We start from the raw sequence: 19,702 nt of genomic DNA, 5'->3' as shown, positions 1-19,702 counted from the left end.
AGAAGGATGTAGCAAATCATGTAATTTTCTGAACCTTAAAGGCATGATGTGTACCCTAGCCTTTTATTTATTTATTTCCTGAGTCTTATGAACCTCCTTTCATCAAGACATTCTTCTTGTCTCCTGAACAGTTCCCTGAGCCTTGGAGTGAGTGGTGTGTCTGACCGTTCTCTCCCATCTTCGCCTGAGCATCTATGCATTGAACCACCATGCCATGTCAACAGCCACTTATTAGCAGGAGCTTGACCCTTTTATGAGTCTTGTTGCTGTGCTTACCATTGAAAATAGAACTATGCCTTTAAGACTGCTGCTTTAAGACAGCAGAATAATGCATGGGCACAAAAAGTGTTTAGACAGTAATTTGATGGACATACCATACATTGCCCATTTGACAAACAACAGAGATGGCCTGCCCATTGGGGCATATGACCTTCTAAATCACAGGCTTTTGTCCTGGCATCTAGTATCCAATCTGAATTAATGTCTGTAAAGTTTGCTTTAAAGATGGCTAAAAGGCAGTTTGATACACCTGAAGCTCTCGTGCTACAAATTGTGCCAGTGAACACACCTTGTCCATCCTGTTCATATTGTAGCACATGAGGTCCATGTATGAGTAGGACTGTTTGGCTAAATTATCCTCTGGCAGTTTGCATGTTGCCTTCTGACATTATGAAAGCCAGACTACAGGGAGTGAGCGTCCATCTCAGGTCCAGTTTGATTTCTCCATGTCCTGCAATAAAAAAGATTGCATTTTCTGCAAAAGGCACTTTACCATCTACTTCATACACGCAAGCCATGGAAATGACAATACCCAATTGTTGGGTGATCTCAGGATCTTCCCTGTTTAACAAGTCATACTGGGTTAGTTCACTGGGATTTCCAACCAACCACCGTCTGGTTCCTAGGAGTGCCCTTTCGTATCCACAGAGTGTCTCTTTTAAATCCCTTAATTGCTCTCTTTACTGTGCTTCTATATGCTCAAAAATATTCAAGTGTTAGCATTGAATAAAGAAACCTTTTAACAGAGAGTGGCACTATCTCTCAAGGTCTACCACTGTCCTCTGCCAGCGAGGGTCTGTTTGTCTGAGATGATTAAAGGGATACTACAGAAGGCGCTGACAAGATCCAATACCACATGAAAAGACCCCATAATTTGTTTCAACTGTCTCATTAAAAGAGTAATATTGGACAGAACAACCTTGGACCTTATGATGTGAAGTCCTTTATAACCCATGTTCATTTTCTGTGATTCATTCAGTCTCAGCCTAGGTGCTACTGCTCTCAAATGAATGGGAATCTGCCCATCCTTGCCACACTCTTGGTTGGGTAAGCTTGTGTTGCTTGGTCTAGGTTTGACTCAGGAGGAGCAAGAGCATGTGCTAACATATTGTGGCCACTGACTGTAGAGGTAATAGAGATTGTAACAGATTCTCTAGATTTTATGTATGTTTGGAGACATTTTTGTACTTATATGCTGGACCTTATTTTTCAAGAAGGCATGTTACAGAGTAGAAGAAGGTGGATAATATGAATTCCCCTGAAGACATTCTCCTCTCAGAAGGCTTGGTACTGGCTGTATGCCCTAGGATTCATTTGAAGGAGCATCCATCCACACTACTTCAAGGAGGCATACCACTCCACACGAGGGAAGGGTGCCATACAAATATTACTCTTAAACACTGATCAATCTCAGTTTCCTGTGTTAGCACCCGTTGCCTAGATTCTACACCCATCCCCTTTAACTATTAGATTGGTTCTATCTATACTCGTTCCAGTGGCAATTGTGTTTTGTGACTTCATGGGAAGGCTTGAACATGAATTCACCCAGGTAGGGGCACTGATCACTAAGGACATTAGTCTAGTTTAATGATCCGCTGAATTTATTAGGATTACTTTCAGGAGCATAAGTGAAGGTTTACCGACATGCACGTGGAAGCCTCAAACAGTTAAGCATTGAGAAGTGCAGCCTAGCGCGAGTGATGGTTTATGAGACAAGCATCCCTGAGGCTACCTGAACAGTGTCCAGGAAGGCCAGCCTGTCAGAATGTCTCATTTTCATGGCCATTGTTTACTGCTTTTATAACCTTATGAGAGGGCCTATAATCTTGCCATTTGTCGAGGCTTTGAAAAGGCTTCCCAAGACTTGCGACTTTGCTTACTTTTTGTTTCTTATGAGCCTCTTTCCTTCTTCCATGAAGGAATATTCATTTTGGGAGAATAGTTATACAGTCAGTGAAATACCAGCTTCAGAGATGGTGTACTTCCCTGATGCAATTAGTGCTTTAACTACAACCAAACAGACGCCCTGAAGCAGGGTGCACATGTGTTGCCTGAAAGTGGTAACGAAAGGTAGAAAATAAAAATTTGAAAGTGAGGACTTGATAATCTAATGTTCATAATCCAAGCTATAAAAATATCTAAACCAAGTTTTATGATTAATTTACTGATTTTAAGTAGAGATAACTTTGATTTTAAAGTAGTAAGAAGATTAGTAATGAACAGGTTTAGAAGCAGTTGAAAAAAAATCATCCCTATCAAGGAAGGGTTTAGAGCATATGGATTTACTGAGTGTTACACTCAGGGTTGAAGTTTAATTGATACCAATTCTTCATAAACTATTTGAAAAACTTGAACCCCTCATTTCTAAAACAATTGCAACAGCAACGAAACAAAACACCAACTCAAAAAATAAAATACACAAACGCAGTGGGTTTTAAGATATGGGACATTACTCACCAAGGGAATGACAGTCACTCAGGACAGATGAGATCCACCATATGAGAATACTATGGTCACACAGCACATGTCATTGGTAGATTCCCAACAACAGCACTGTCAATCTTACTAACTGAAGTGAGGCAAAGTCCTTAACCAGACTAAATAGAGTGGAAAAGGCAGAAAGATAAAGTGTTCATATCATGCTGGACAGAACACCGGAGAAGACAGACACATGCACACAGGATAATTCTTGAGATCTAAAGTCAACTCAAGACTTGGGCATATGTCTGAAGAAGGCTCAAGGATGGAAAAGGAGCCTTTGAAGGAATTATAAAGAGATGGGTCCTGGGTCTTTTATTGGTCTGGAGATAGCTTTTTACGTGTTAATCAGAATTGACAGCAATTTTGAAAACTCCTGTGTAATATAGTCGAAAGTAATTCGTCCTACATTCTAGTCTACTCTGATCTCACCTAACATTATGGTTTGCTTGTTTTCTTGCCTTGATTCCATTATCTTTTGAAATAGAGTCTCACAGTGAAGCTGGTGCGGAACCAGAACTTACTATGTAGTCCGGGTTAGCTTTAAAGTCCTGACCCTCTTGTCCTTCCTGCATGGATACTGAGATTTCGGGCTTGTGCCATCATGTTCAGATTCTTCTAACTAACATTTTAATCCCTATAAATATAGATTAAAAAGAGGCAAATGTGCCCAAGACATTCTATGACATCAACAAGACCCTGTTACCAAAGCAGGCAAAGATGTAGCAGAAAAGGGGAATCACAGTTAATATCACTGATGAACATAGAAGCAAAAATCTTCAAAAAACCCTCTTAACAAACTAGATGCAACATATTGGGAAGCATAGGAGAAACTGTTAAAATCAAAGGTATAGAAACACAGATTAAAGAAATTGGAAGAACTTTAGAATATAGAATGAGGGCTAGATAGATGGCCAGTGGTTACAACAGCTTATTGTTCTTGTAGAAGACCTGAGTTTGTTCCCAGTATTTGTGTTGGATGGTTCAAACTTAGTGGATTGGCCAACCTCTTTTGACCTCCATGGGTAACTGTACCTATATGCATAAACACCCACATATACTTACATGTTAAAGAGTCTTTAGAATAGAATGTGAAATAATATTCTTGTATTCTTGAATTGCAAGCATAAATACTATTTGAATTTTTAAGCTACTGATTTTTTAATTCACTTTACATCCTAATTACTTCCCCCTACCATTTCCCCCAGAATTCCTGCCCCACTCCTCTGCTTTGCCTCTGACAGGAAGGAGCTCCCTGTGTCTCTCCAGACCTTGGCACATCAAATCTATGCAGGACTAGGTGCATCAGCAGCTCAGCTAAAATAACATATTTCATAGTCAGCCAACAGCTTTTGGGGCAGCCCCAGTTCCAGTTGAAGACCATGCTACACATGTCCTACATATGTGTGCAGGCCTAGGTTCAGCCTTTGCGTGCTCTTTAGACGAGTTAGGGGAAGAACTGAGTGTCTGACGTTGATAGGAACTGCAGAGGAACACTAACAGAGTCAACTAAAAGGGACCCTTGGAACTTAACCACCAACCAAAGAGTAAACAACTGAAATTTATCTACAGGTTCTCAGGTTCTCTTTAACTGCCCCTGTTAAAATACCAATGACATTATTCAGAGACATAAAAAAAGTATGAATCCAATGGAAAATATTCCCAATAGCCAAAGTAATCTTGAACAATGAGAAAATCAAACATGTAGGTGACCTTATATCTGATTTCAATATGCAATACAAAAGCTATTGTCATAAAAGCTGACATAAAATAGGCACCTATAATAATGGAAAGCAGAGGGAGCCTAAAACTGGACCCATGCAGACCACTGACTTTCTACAAAGATGCTAAGAACACAGTAGAGAAAGAAGAGCATTCATTAGTTGGTGCTGGGAAAATTGAAAATAAACTGGCTGAAGAATGAAATCAACACTTACATATACACAATGAAAGACTGTTCTGTTACAAATGGAATAACAGAGGTAGAAATGGAAACAATTATGTAAGTAGTAAGCCAGGCTAAGAAATACAAATATGGCATAATCTCATTCACACACTGAACTTAAAATTTCATTTGTATAGAAGTTTGGATGGTTGTTACCAGAGAGTGTGGTAGTGGGGGAGAGAGTAGAGATGAAATAGCATGAGGTTGAGCAAAGACTATTGTTGTTGTAGAAATATAAACATAATAAAGATGTATTGTGGTCTTTTTACCCGCTAGATCCTCACCGCAGTGCCCCAAGATACCTGCTAGATATCTTGGCGGAAACACATCCCAGCCGCACACTTTCCTACACTCAAACCCTCACATAAAAGAACACACAACACAATAATCTTTGACCCAATTGGTAAGATATAATTGCCCACTTAAACATACAAAGCCCGGTACTATCCATACCTTGAGAACATTAATTACAACCTGTAAATACACAGAGCAGAATCTTAACATCACCTGCCATCTTGTCCTGCCTCGGCTTCTCCCCTCTCTCCCTCCTGTCTCTTCCTCTCTCCCCTAGTCTCCTCCTCTTCCTTCAAACTTCTCTCCCGCCCATCCTTTCTTCTCCTCCAATGACAGGCCTCCTTCTATCCTGTACCTGCCCCTCACCAGTACTTTACAAATTCAATGGGGAGGTGGTTCTGGTGAAGTCACCTGAGTTCTGAGTCCTTGACTAGGCAGCTGTCCTTGGGGCAGTGGTATTAGCATCAAAATACAGTAACTTCAGGGCAAACCACAACAGACTATAGATTATTTTTAGATGAATTAAGAATTTCTAATGTTGCTACATAGTAGGTTGACTACCGATAACAATGTATTGTGTGCTGCAAAGAGCTAGAAGAGTTCTGAATGTTTTCAGTCTAAGATATGATCAGTGTTTAACAAGATAAATGTATCTAACTCTATTAAAAAGCATATGTGTTTAAAACATTACAGAGCTACCAACAAATATTACATGTTTATTTTATTGTGTATTAGTTAAAAATTAGTTACTTAAATTTTTAAATGATTTTTTTTAATATTTGCAAGATGATTGCATGGATAAAGATTCTAGTCTCTAAGCCTGACAACTCACTCTCTCTCTCTCTTTCTCTCTCTCTCTCTCTCTCTCTCTCTCTCTCTCTCTCTCTCTCTCTTTCTTTCTCTCTCTCTCCATTTCCCTCTCTTGAGCCACATGATGGATGGAAGAACCAGCTCCCTCAAGTTCTTCTTTGACTTCCACTGGCTTGCTTTGTCACACCCCACCAAATAAAGAAATATAAAAATTTGATGGCATGATAAATGTCTTCACCATGTCCTAGATTTTTCATTTGCTATCTCTATTTCTTCCTTAGAAAATAGCTCAGGACGTTTGCTTCTGCCTCTTGCTAGGTTGGTGGTATTGAATTGACAGCTTATCTCTGTGGTTGGCAGTGTGGTGGCCTCAATCAGAGAAGCTGATCCCATCAAGATAACCATGCAGAAGAGTGTGTTTTCATTTTGGCAGGAGTTTAAAATTTAATTATATTTGGCTCAGCATATGGCATTACACATAACACATATGCACATAACATGTCTTGCTTTTGTCTCTATTACTATTTCTAAATAATAATATTATTTCATATTTCTTAAATTCTGTGTCAGAAAATGGACTTCCTAGAACCTCAGTTGACTGGGGAGTATTAATTTTAAATAGCACTATATGTATTTGTATGTTTTTTTAATGAAAGAGCAGTTCTGTATCTCTAATAACTGTGTAATAGCTAAAAACAATGAGAAAATTAGAATTTCAATAAATAAAAAGTAAAATCTCTAACAAAATAAATTAATGTATAATTGTACTTAATGTCACTGATACAAAGTATCTGATGAAAAGTAAGTATTTTGCTATGTGTTTTGTGATGGGAAAGATATAGTTTAAGAAATTAATTATTAGACTTAAGTACTTTGCTCATAGATATCATAGAATATTAGAACTTGCAGCTCTTAACAAATTAATAACTACAATAGAATATAGAAAATACATATTAAAGAGGACCTATTATGTATTAACCTACTGATAAGAGTTAGATGCTAATCGATAGCAATTTCATTTTCATAATGAATCTTCAACCAAGAATATTTGCTAAATAGTTAAAGAGTTGGCTCAGTCTGTGTAACGTCTTAAACATTGAAGGTTGCTGTTCTAGAATGCAAATACTTTGTTTTGGAATGTAAGCTTGGAGTAAGTCACGGCAATCAGCTTTGCTTTTTTGCACAAATGAAACAAATAATCTAAAAGAGCAGCCCACTGAGGCAAATGTTAGCACATAGAAGTGAGATTTCAAGTGTTTTGGTCAAATTTTCTCCTGTGAATCTACCTATAGCTCCAACTTTACATGGAACTGAATTATGTCCACCTATTTGCTTTGAACAGAACATCTCAGGGCCATGTCTGGTGCATGACATGAAGTTTCTCTGTGTGCTTTCCCATGAGATGTTGGTGATTAAGGTTCCCTCGAAGGAAGTTTTCAAAGAAGGGAGTCTTTGCCTGTAGTGGCTTCAATGACTCAGTCATGTTGCAGGGGATAATTTCCCTGCAAGCATTGAGAGTTTTGTTATTTTCCTTTTGGGAGAAGGAATAGAGGGGTTTATTTTAGGTCTTAGGAAAGGGATCATTAGTGGGAATTCAGCAAGAAAACTACCCAAGATGTGACCTGGACTCATTCATATTCTTTAGACGCTACTTCAAAAATATAATTACCCTTGAAATCGTAGAGCTCTTTTTTCCCCTTCTCTTCTTCCTTTCTTTGAAGGTGAAGGAAACACTTAAAATAATGACTAGGGTCAGTAGTATTTATAGACTGTGACTGTCTTCCAGTCCTTCTTCTCATCCGAAAATAAACAGATGACCATATGTAAAGTCACCATCAAAATGCTCAGAGAATTTTCAGTCTTAGAATGTTCATGCCATCATCCAAAAACAAAACAAAACAAAAATAAAAACAGATACAAAAAAAACAACAATGCCCCTCCTCCAAACACACAAACACACACACACACACACACACACACACACCACACACACACACACACACACACACACATACACACACACACACTCAGTGTTACCACCCTCAGGCTCCCAAGTGAGTCCATGAAAGGTAGCCTAAAACCTACGCTGCATTATATATTTCTGTCTTCCAGACAAGAAACTTACCCCTAGTGTTGTACACATGGAGAGTCAGGCTGCTTGGTGCCAAGACTGTACATAAACTACTTGGATCATTTGGAGCCCAACTGGCATCTCAGAACATTCCTAGGTTTACTGGCCCCTGAATAGCTCTGACCTGTTGCTGAGAGCCAGGCTCCATATCAAAAGAAGGGTCTTGCTTTTGACCTGTCTGTTCTGTTCTCTTTCCCTACCTCCACAGTGCAGCTTGGGCTTGCTCTCTCACAGCGATACCCTTGCAGCTGTCTAGGGTACTGCTTTATTGCCCATTGTGGAATGCATGCCGAATACAAACCATCATGATATGAAATAGGCAATCTTGTGCGCTTTTCAGGCTACTCAGACTTTCAAACACACATAACCAACCATCAATATACGAAATTCTCCTCTAAGCAGTTAGCCTATTACAGTTTGTGACTTTTCAACTTGGAGAATGATCCTCATTTCTCTCTCTGTCCCATTCAGGACAACTTCTCCTTTATTGCATTTAGAATGGTGTAGGTGAAAGGCAATAAGGACCGCAATATCATAGAGTGGTTCACATTACACTGAATTTTATTGTAGCCTGACATTGGGAGTGAACCTTTGGAATCTTTGAAGGCAGCATAAAGGCAAAGCCTGCTTTTTAATGGACTGGAGAAAAATATTCTGACATAGTGATAAGTGAGGTGACTTCTAGAAATCATGACTTGGAAACACTTTCTGAACAAGAGCTATTTCTGTTGTCCCAATTCGCAGGATGATATTAAAACAGCCTGCCATGGGCCAGAGCTCCTAAATCTCACCTCCTAAGGACAGGGATTCATTTTAAAAGAAATACTGTGATCTATAACCCAACTGAATTCCAGATGAAAACACTTGTCTTCCATTTCCTTTGGTTCTTCTCCTGAATGGTTACCTCAATGCTATTAACTATTTGGTGCTATTACTATATTCATTTTAATCTGTTTGCTTTCTAATTGTAAAATGAGCACACAAAATGGTTTTATAAATGTGTTAATTATCTTTATTTTCACAAACAACACATCTTCTTATCCATACTTTTCTGCTCCAGATTAGTGCTTAGTGTTGTATTTTCTTTTTTTAAAAATATTTTAAAGAATGAATGTATATGTATTTTTAAACTAGGATGAGAATATTGGATTGAATAGTGTGCCTCTCTTAGATGATTATGGGTTAAACTAGAAAGGAACACACTTGATGTGACTGAGCACTACTGTTTAATTAATACAAAGCACACCACTTTTTCCCTCTTTTCTGTCTTCTTGGCCACTTCTGTGTCCTTTTCTACATGTTTCCCCAACTAACCTTTTCTGTTGTTATGCCTGGCACATAGTAGGTCCAGAGTCAATATTTGTGTGTGTAAATGAATGAATGAAAGACTCTTAGGCTCCAAGAGCTTCTTGGTTCACTTAAGTCCACTGGCCCTTAGCAGCATTCAGTGTATAAACTGGATGTGTTGTTGACAACTTTCTTCACTCTTTGTGTGCATAAGCTAAGAATAAACAGTGCTGAGGGGAAGGGAGTGCTTCCCTCACTGGGTGACTTACACCATCATAAACTCACCAAAGTGTACCACACAGAGCCAGTGATCACAGAAGGCCGGCAGCCCAGGCCCTGTCATTAAATATAGAAGCCTGTCTTCACTGTTTTTGTCCAAACAGACTCTATGTATTTTGGAAATTTCCACCACACTTCCTTCTGAGTTGCTTCTTTTCTCGGGATACTTAGATGAATGTTTCACAAGAGTCAACGTGGTCAGGAAGCCTGTAAAGTGATGCGCGTGTGCTCTGTGCTCTGAGGACTGCATAGTATTAATGCTTTTCCATCATCCCTGTGCCCATGAACAGTTTTTTTTTTTTTTTCTGTAACAGTTATCCAGTGAGATTTCTGTTTGAAACCTTTAGGGTGTTTCTGATATGAACGTGCCAAGTGCAAAATATGCTCAGTTTGTACTCCCAGTGCAAAGAGATTACAAACTCTGACGTTTTTATTTAAGACTTGAGATCAGCAACCACATGATTGTTCTCTCTGGACTGACAAGAGTGGAGAACCTCCCATGCTCAGACTTTTGCTTGAATATCAGTGCCAGTTATGTAGTAGCTTATTAGAATAATACTACAAATTATTTGAAATGTTTCACATTCAAATTCCTGCTGCTTTTATTGGTGAATCACCATGTTCATGCATGTACACGAGTGCACATACATGTATGTATCAGGTACTGCTTTGTTCTGAGTTGTTTAATGTATGAGATGAAACCATGTATCCAGTACTGAAATTTCTTCATTACTTCTATACTTTGAAATTCAGTATGTTGCTGTTGAAACCATAGCTTCCAAGGCAGAAACATGTTGAGATGCAATAGCAAAAGCTGGTTGTCATAAATCACTGTCTGAACAACCTTCCCATTTCTGAGTAACATTGCAAGCTTGGAAAATTTGTTGATGACAACCCTGACTTCCCTACAGTAGAGTAGCCTAACTTAGCTGGGATAAACTTATCTTCTTTATTACCTGAAAGAGCTAAGCGTATGCAGGTTATTGCTGTTTCAGAAGAGAGCAGGCATGTGTGGAAGTTATCTGGGCTTTGTAAAATATGGTTTAATGTAAGGTTAAATTTCTAAAGCTTAAGATATAAACTAATATCAAAACTGAAATGGTTTTCAATGGAAAATTCATTAGCCTGTCAATTTGAACTTCCGTTTCAATATGTATTTTTTGACTTTTTGAAATAGACTAGAGGTGGTCAGGCATGCTCTTTTCTTTTTTCTTTCTTTCTTTTTTTCGGAGCTGGGGATCAAACCCAGGGCCTTGCGTTTGCTAGACAAGCACTCTACCACTGAGCTAAATTCCCAACCCCAGGCATGCTCTTTTTTTAATAACCCTTTACTTGCCTGAGTACTGAAGTTTCCGAGTTGCAATTTTCTGGCAGAAAATGTAGGGGACGTAAAGGCTGCTTTCCAGACTGAATCCTTTGATCCATGTTAGTATAAACTCTTGCTAGATGTAGAACTCCATTTGTATCTCAGAGCAGATTGGAGAAGGAACGGGAAGTGCCACTGGACACAGACACAGCAATAGCAAATCTCACTCAAGACCCCTGCATAGAGAGAAGGCAAGCAGGTGAGATGCCGGTGTGTGCTACAGGACACCCACAGTAATGCATGGTAGAAAAGGTGATTTTACCTTTTAAACCCTATCTTTGTAGAGGTGGGAATATACACATTCTATAAACTAGAAGAAATGCTTAAATGAAAGCTTTTTATAATAGAAACTTCAGACCCAGGAATGGATCACTAAAGCGGTGGTTCTGTATTTCAGTTTAAGGCTGTGTTTAGCCATTCAGAAAAAACTATGGCCTTCTTCTTTTCTCTCTGCCATACAGTCTATGGCTTTTCAGACTGAATCCTAAGAGGTTTTAAACAAAGAAATCAAAAGCATTGCTGGTAATTTGTAAAGAACAAGAGCAGAAGGATGTACAAATTGGACATCTAGAAAAATAGATAATAAACACAGAAAAATAAACACACATTGATGCTGTGGTCACTATGATACTGATGATGTAATATGGGTAAAATTTTATTAAAATAATGCAACAGAAAAGCGTAGTTTCTGAAGGGAGCGTTCAGCGACTCTGTAGGTATAGTTTAAGTCAGGATTTTCATGTTTCCTTGATAGAAGTTACTATGTAAATAATATTTTAAGGTATTTGGTTCATTTTATTCTCTCTGTATGACAAATGCCATCTATAGTTCTGATGTCGTTTGCATGAGGTGAGGAAGAAACTAGAATTGATCCAAGGTGAGCTACAATTCAACAGTGGGACATTTTCACTCTTCTTTCAAACCTTTGCATTTTGGAAACTGCTAAGTACTTCAGCAAACAAGATAGCCCTCCCCATTCCCAGAGCAGTGGACAACCAAGAGATAGAAGGAATCACACGAGGCCCCCTTCATTTCCTTTTCTTCAGATCTGGGCATAAATTGCAGTAGTCAAAGTGTTGTTAAAAGGTTCAATTGAAACTACTTTATGTCTGCTTCCTCACGGAGATTTTGATTAATGTGAGCAGCGTCACTACATCCAAATAAGTTGCATTATAGAAAAATTTGGATAACCTGCAAAGGGTATCATGTGGAGAATATGCCAGGAATCATAAAAACCACTGACCATTGCATACTCAATCTCTCAAGTTTATCATCTTTGTAGCTCCAAATCAGACAAGTCACTAATCTATGGACTGGGCAGAAACCAGTCATCAAGAGGGTTTCTTAAAGCAAGCTGATGCTGTCACTTCATGTCATTCAGTCTGTGTTTGAATTCCTTGTCAAAAGGCATGCCATTTTTATATTTTTGAAAAAAAAAGTCTATTGAGAAGGCAACTGCATAGTAAGTCACCCTCCCAGCTTGACCCCATCTTAAGGTTTTTATTGCCTGAACTGGCACCAAAGAAACTTCTTGAAAATAACACATTCCTTGTCCATTCAGTGGTTAATGATGCTTAAAAAAATCTGTGACTGCGACTGTGACTGAATTATGCCAGAAGCTATAAAGGCATGGGTTTCTTTAAGTTTGAGTATGACCCACGCGCTTTATGCCATGACAGTGTCCCCATAATATTGTTGATTAGTGTGTAAACACTCATGTGCCCTCACACACACAGACACACACACACACACACACACCACATGCACGCACACATACGAGCACGCTGGGCATTAAACGACTTGATAAAAAGAAATGGTATTTTTCAGACTTCCATGTTAAAGAGAAGGTTCATGAAAGAGATGTAGTGAACTTTAAGCCAAACATTTGTTTGGCTTTGCTGCAGCAGGGCAAAGGAATGTAAACTTTTTTTTTTCAATGACTTCAGCTCCTAATTTGAAAGCTAGGATTTTTAGGAGTGAGCAAGAGACTATATTTGGCCAAAAAATTCTGCTGGCTTTACTTAGCCAATCTGCACATTCAAAACAATACTTCTTTATCAAAAAAACAATAGTCTGTTTTATTCACAGCACATGTAGAAGTTGGAACATAGACCAAATTCCACTTTCTTTCTTCTCTTGCACTATGTCTGTAACCAGCTAATGAGCTGCAACAGAGCCTGCCCTTCATTTTCAGCAAATTAAGTTCATCCCCACAGGAATTGTGGTCTGGCTGTGGCACCAGTCCTAGGTATGGGTGGGTTTGTTTCTTCTACCAGTTGTAGGTTAGCCACATGGGTACGTGCTGTCGCACCACACAACAGAATCTTCTCTATAATAGCCAGCCTAAGTAGCCCTCTACCCCACAAAGCAGATCCCATTTAATTTACTTTGTGTTTATAGCACTCCCTCTCAAACCGCATCATTGGCATGGCCTGATGTTTATACAACTTTTTATTTTAAACTATTTATTTAGAGTCGAGGCCTCAGTAGTACTCCCTGTCAGATCCGCTGAGCATGTCCAACTTCTGAATTCTGGATGCGAGTTGGAAAGAGTGATGTGGATCTGTGGGACTTTTCCTTGAAGTGCATATATCCTGACAGCAGGATGATTAAAGGTGCAAAGGAGGGTTTTATGTGTGTTGGTAGAATCTGCAAGACAAGCCGCTGCTAGGGAATTTAATCCTCATGAACGGTGAACAGTCTCTGCCTATCACATCCCCACATGCTCTGACAAAAGATCTGAAAAATCAGTTTTGAAACTGATTAAAACTTTAATTCAGGGCTGGAAAAAGTGGTGTTGGCAACCCTTCTAACATAAAATGATTCCTCAATTGCAATGGAAGTTTATTGTCAAATAGATACTCGCTAAAGGAACACAGGAGAAGATTCACAATTTTGTACCTGAGTTCTGTTTTGGGGCCTTACTCCAGGTTTTCTTTTTCTTTTTCTTTTTTTTTTTTCTTTTTTTTTTCGGAGCTGGGGACCGAACCCAGGGCCTTGCGCTTGCTAGGCAAGTGCTCTACCACTGAGCTAAATCCCCAACCCAGGTTTTGTTTTTCTTAACCTCAAGGTATTTCTAACTTTTAGCACAAGAGGAATGATACAATATTTCAATAGGTTCTTTGTGTATATGCTACAGTTGTTTAGTGTTTTGGTGGGATGCCTAACAGTCCAACAGGGTGTGTGTGTGTGTGTGTCTCTGAATCTTGGTTTGTGCTTGGGACTCCTTTTCTCCTGCTGAGTTGCTTTGTCCAGCCATGATACGACGGCTTTTGCCTTATCTTGTTGTATCTTTGTTTGTACTGTTTGGTTGTTGTCTTGTAGAGGCCTGCTCTTCTCTGAAGAGGAAATGGAGGGAGATTGGATCTGGCGGAGAGGGGATATTTTTGGAAGGAGTTGGGAGGAGTGTATCAGGATGTACGAGATAAGAATCTATTTTCAATAAAAAAATAAGTCACTTATCCATATAAGATGTAACTTTTCCCTGTTGTAGAGAAATGTCAATCCAGCGACATAGCTTCACATTCAAAGACCTAGGTCTCTGTGATCCTGCTGGAATTCAGGCAGACTACATACCTTTAATCCCTCTGGTTTGAATACAGACATGCCCATAGGATAAGCCTTTAATTCCAAACAGGTAGAGGCAGCCATCTTTGAAAGTAACTTCTAATTGAGGGGCAGAAAAAAAGATGGATCAAGAAAGATTTGACAAAATGAGCCAGTGAGAGGATACAAGCAACTCACACAAGAACAGCACAAGAAAGAGTGGCTACTGAAGAAAACAGGGCAGAGAGAGAGAGAGAGAGAGAGAGAGAGAGAGAGAGAGAGAGAGAGAGACAGAGAGAGAGACAGAGAGAGAGACAGAGAGAGAGACAGAGAGAGAGACAGAGAGACAGACAGAGAGAGTCAGACAGAGAGAGACAGAGACAGAGGGGGACGGAGGGTGGGAGGGGGAGGGGGAAGGGGAGGGGAGGTAGTGGCCACAGTTTCTACCTGGATGAATTTTACAGAGATAGAATGCAGACAGAACAAGGCAGATACAGGTGAAGATAGAATAAACCAGAGAATGAAAAGGAGCCAGAAGATGAGAACAGATTATAAGAACTAGTTTGAGGCTAAACAGCAATTCAGTGAGAAGGTGAGAGAAGCCAGTTTGAATCGGCCAGCTTAGAGAGAAGTTTTATCTATAACAGCTGAGTTGATCCAGCCAGAAAGAGTTCAGAAAGAGAAAGGGTGAGCTTATTCATCAGTAAGCCTCCAAGATGACAATCACATCTGGGGAACAATAGTTAATTTTACACCTGTCTCAGTCCAGGGCTAGTAAAATTGTCATTGGTTCATAAAGTGGTAGCGTGCTGGGAAAGAAGAGAGTGTAGATGCTTGTAGCTGCCGGCCCAGGATCCAAGATAATGCATGAAACAACAAGGCAGCAGAGAAATGTCTGAGGATGCTGAAACCACACCTATGTGAGTACTGGACAAACTTAACCACCAAGGAGGGCACATGGAGACGAGCACAAAATAAGTCAGAGTGCTGGTAGGTTGTTGATAAGTCGAGATTTCTCCTCTTCCATCCCCTCTCCCACCCCTCTCCCCTTTCCCCTCCCCTCCCCTCCCCTCCTCTCCTGTCCTCTCCCTTCCCCTCCCCCTCCTCTCCTCTCCCCTCCTGTCTCCTCCTCTCCTCTCCTCCTCTCCTCTCCTCTCCTCTCCTCTCCTCTCCTCTCCTCTCCTCTCCTCTCCTCTCCTCTCCTCTCCTCTCCTCTCCCCTCCCCTCCCCTCTCCTCCCCTCCTCTCCTCTCCCCTCCTGTCTCCTCCCCTCCTGTCTCCTCCTCTCCTTTCCTCCCCTCCCCTCCCCTCCCCTCTCCTCTCCTCTTCTCTTCTCTTCTCTTCTTTCTCTTCTCTTCTCCTCTCCCCTTTTCCAAGTCCCTGGTACTTTAAGTCCCTGGAAATGAGAGGCAACCTATTGGAAAGCAGCATCAAAGGAGGCCCTATTTCTGCCACGATGTGAAGAGGGATTCCAAATAAACACACTGTTACAGGAGAGAAAAGGTAAAAATATCTATATTTGGACATCTGTGTCTGATAGCATTTTCTTTCATTACAGGACAGACTCATGCCCTCCTCTTCAGGTTCCAGTGTCATAGAATATGGCACATAGTAGGCATGCAGCGAACAACTGTCCACAGAATGAATCAATATTGGAGAATAAAGTTTCATACTGACGGCTCCAGATCTTTGATCTGGTTTCTCTGTTGGGTCACATTAAAAATGTCCCGCCTTACTGTTGCCTGTTGCATGCCAGCTTGGCATGTTTAGCCTGTGGTTTCCCACATTCCAAACAGTGTGGATTGCTTGAAACTTTACTTCAGCATTTTCTGGAGTGTTTCTTCTGCCCACCCTTCTTGCAGCAACTCTGCTTCAGTTCCCTGTATGCCAGCTGCTGCAATAGCTTGCTGTCACTAAGCCTCGACATGCGTCCACCCCAGAGGAGTTAAGGGAGACCACATCAATGCTGGAGAGCTGGCTGTCTTCCAGCACTGCACTGTGGGTCATTCTAACTTGTGCTTTGGTGAGGTCTATTCTCCTCATTGCCTTTCAGGGGTGAGGGTGGAGGGGGTTAAGATGGAGTACTACAGAACAGAAACAGAAAGCTCAGTGTGTGGGTAGAAAATTCCCCTTTCCTCTTGAGCAAAAGAGACCTGTTCAGAGGCTGTTCCACTTATAGATTCCCTTCTGGACTAATTTCTTCCCAAAGTTTTCTGGTGCTGACACCTGTAAACCAGATGGGTTATCCACCGACATACTGAGCTATATAGGACCAGAATAGGATTGTGTTTCCTCCTTCCAAAGACATCTGCTGTTGTGCACTGGTGAGACCACAGTATCCACTATTTGAAGGTAATATTTGGTATTTCTGAGATCTAAAAGTACGCATGTACTTTAACCTTAAACAATTTAAATAATAACAACATTTAAATGGTTTTGTACATACACTTGGAGTACATAAGGGAGTAAAAACTGCTTTCCTTCTTATTCTGTATTCGCCCATATATTCATTCATACAATTTTGGTTGCCAGTTGCAAAAATATAATTCAAACTGGTTTAACGGGTGTGAAAATGCCTCGAGAGTGACACGTTGTTTAGTGGACAGGGGGCAATGTGATGGAGTAGCGGAAACTCCCTTTCTTGCTCTCTACTTCCCAGAGCTTCCACCAAAATTACAAAACAATGGTGAACAGTTTATTCCCATTTCCTAAATGGGTTAAAAAACTATTGTTATTAGTAAAACTAAATTTTAGTTGAAATTGAATCACATCACTTTTCTTCTTTCTTTCCTCCAGCCCTTCTCATGGTCCCTCACTCTCAAATCAATACTTCTTTTACTTTTATATATCATACTTTTTTAATATATCATACAAATGTATGTCTAACCTGCTTAATCTGGCTTTTTGTTGTTGTTGGTTTTGTTTATATGGATCAAGGCTCAGCATTCTTCACTGGACAATCAATTAGAGAACTCATCTTTGGGAGAGGCTAACTCTCTCCCATCACTCACCAGTTGCTTATAGTTCTCTGTTGTGTGCTGGAATTCCACAAAACCACCCCCACCCCATTTTAACTTATCCACTGTATTGTCACCGTTCCCATCTGGAGAGAACATTTTTTCTGACTGATTTCAGGAAATTGAAAGAAAAATCGCTAATATGAAGTCAATGGCGCTCGAGAGAAAAGATGTGGATGTAAGGCTTTCTCCTCTCACAGAATTATCCCACGATTCATGTGCTAAGGTAGTGACTTCACACACTGTAATGACATTGGTGGCAGGTCCATCTATGGGGAAAATGTGAGGCCGAGAACACCATGAAGATGCATGGCTTCTTGCCCATGGCAAATGCTGGACCAGACAGACACATGCGGGTCCCAGTTTTTACCTGCACTGTTAAGACTGAGTGGCTGAATACAGTCTTTGGGAAAGTGAAGGAAGGCAGCAGCACCATGGATTCTATGGACCATTTTGGGTTCAGGCATGGCAAGGCCAGCAGGAAGATCACCATTTCCAACTGTGGGCTAATTAATTCCTTTGACTTACGGGTCTCTTACCGACTAGATTATTCCTTCTGTAGCTCAGGAGAAGCCCCCATCTGCTAGCAATACTCTGTAACCTCTGCCATCACTGAATTCTTTGGATTCCATATTCTGTCTCTTTCTTTCCAAGTGTAGCTGGATTACAAAGTTGTTTATGTTTATTAATAAAAGCTAAATAAAAAAATTAAAGTCCATGGTTTGAAATTTTTGACTCAATGGCTACCAAAGCCAGTTCCTCTTTTCCATTTGTAGAACATGAAGCTTAAAGTTAAAAATTTAGCTGAAGATAGATTTATTCCAGGTTCTTCTAACATTTATCTTTTTCTCTGTTTTATTCATCTTTATTCTAGTTTATTTTAAATCCATCACGATAGAGAGTGAAGTACTTTAAATTGTTTCATATTTCTTATAGAAGTTACTCAAAAGAGGAAGATAGGGAGGCAGAAAAGCAAATATATTGAAAAGCAGCTTAAAAGAGAAACGGGTGTGTGTGTGCATGTGTCTGGTGTGTATGTGTGTATATGCATGTGTGGTGTGTGTATGTGTATGTGTTTGTGTGTGTATAAGTGTATGTGTGCATGTGTGTGTAGTGTGTATATATGTGTGTATGTGTATATGTGTGTGTGTCTGGTGTGTGAATGCATGTGTGGTGTATGTATGTGTGTATGTTTATGTATGTGTGTGTGTGTGTGTTGCTTATGTGGTGGGATATGATATTTATAATGTGGACACGTGTGAGTGTGGTATATGTAGTCTGAAAGAGGATCTTGGATATCTTCTCTCCTTTTCTGCTTATTCCTTAAAACTAATAGTCTCTCTCTGACCTGGGGCTCACAGGATTATTTTTGTTTCCTTGCTTTGCTTGCATGGCTGCACATCTCTTCTTGAGGTTGGAGTTAAAGGCATGCACAGTGCACTCTGCTTATTTTATGCATATTGGGACTTGAACTCTGGTCCTTATGCTTGCTATGTAAGTATTCTCAGCTGGTGAGCACTCTCCTGGAACAAGAGGCTTAGTTTTTATTCATTCTTCCAAACATTTCAGGTAATGGTCTGTTGTTTTCACTTGAGGACAGGGTGAGGCATAACATCATGGTGGGTTCCTTGTACTTCAGCAAAGCTATGGAACCTACGGCAGCAGGAGAAGCACCAACATACACTTTGAGAGGACAGTACCGATTACTTATTTCCTCCAATTTGACCCCACCTCCTGAAAATTTCGCCTCCCCCAAATGCTATCAGCTGGCAGCTGGCGGCCTTTGGAGGATCCAAAGAATAAAGTTGGGCATTAATCAGTTTATAAAATGCCCAAAACTTTAAACAATCTTATGTTTCCTCAAATAACTATAGGAGATAATAATTTCATTATCTTCAGCCAAACCAAACCAAATCAAACTAAACTAAACCAAACCAATCAATCAACCAACCAAAAACAAATTTAGGAAGAATAGAAGGAAATGGGAGAGACAGACACATGGGCAAAGTACAGTGATATAAAAATGTATAAAATGTCATCATGGAGCCCACTATTTTCTGTGCTAATTATAGCATAAAAGTATACTTCTACCTTTTACCTTTGAATGAAAAGGCAAAATAGAAAACCAAGTTGGACATTTGGCCTATTAACAGTCATCATATATAGAAAATCTGAGTGGCAAAAGCTCATCCTGTTGTAGCCTGATGCCACGCAGTGATCTCACAGGGGAGTAAAATTTGTTTGAGGGATGGGGGTATTCTCACTGGAGAA

General features: G+C 40.0%; 1 long non-coding RNA gene across 2 annotated transcripts in view; it reads left to right on the top strand.

Moving 5' to 3' along the window:
- The window catches only part of LOC102552429 (uncharacterized), a 56,042-nt gene extending 37,898 nt beyond the window's left edge, over positions 1–18,144 (top strand). The window contains exon 3 of one of the 2 annotated variants that reach the window (XR_005500472.2): positions 15,973–18,144. This is a non-coding gene — a long non-coding RNA (uncharacterized LOC102552429). Of the gene's footprint in view, positions 1–5,923; positions 6,040–15,972 lie in introns of those variants that run through there. The other variant, XR_351251.4, reaches the window with a different exon arrangement.
- The last annotated feature ends 1,558 nt before the right edge of the window (positions 18,145–19,702 follow it).

This window comes from Rattus norvegicus, chromosome 2 (genome assembly GCF_036323735.1).
Source record: "Rattus norvegicus strain BN/NHsdMcwi chromosome 2, GRCr8, whole genome shotgun sequence".
Classification (NCBI taxonomy): domain Eukaryota; kingdom Metazoa; phylum Chordata; class Mammalia; order Rodentia; family Muridae; genus Rattus; species Rattus norvegicus.
This window is presented reverse-complemented; position numbering and strand designations above follow the sequence as displayed.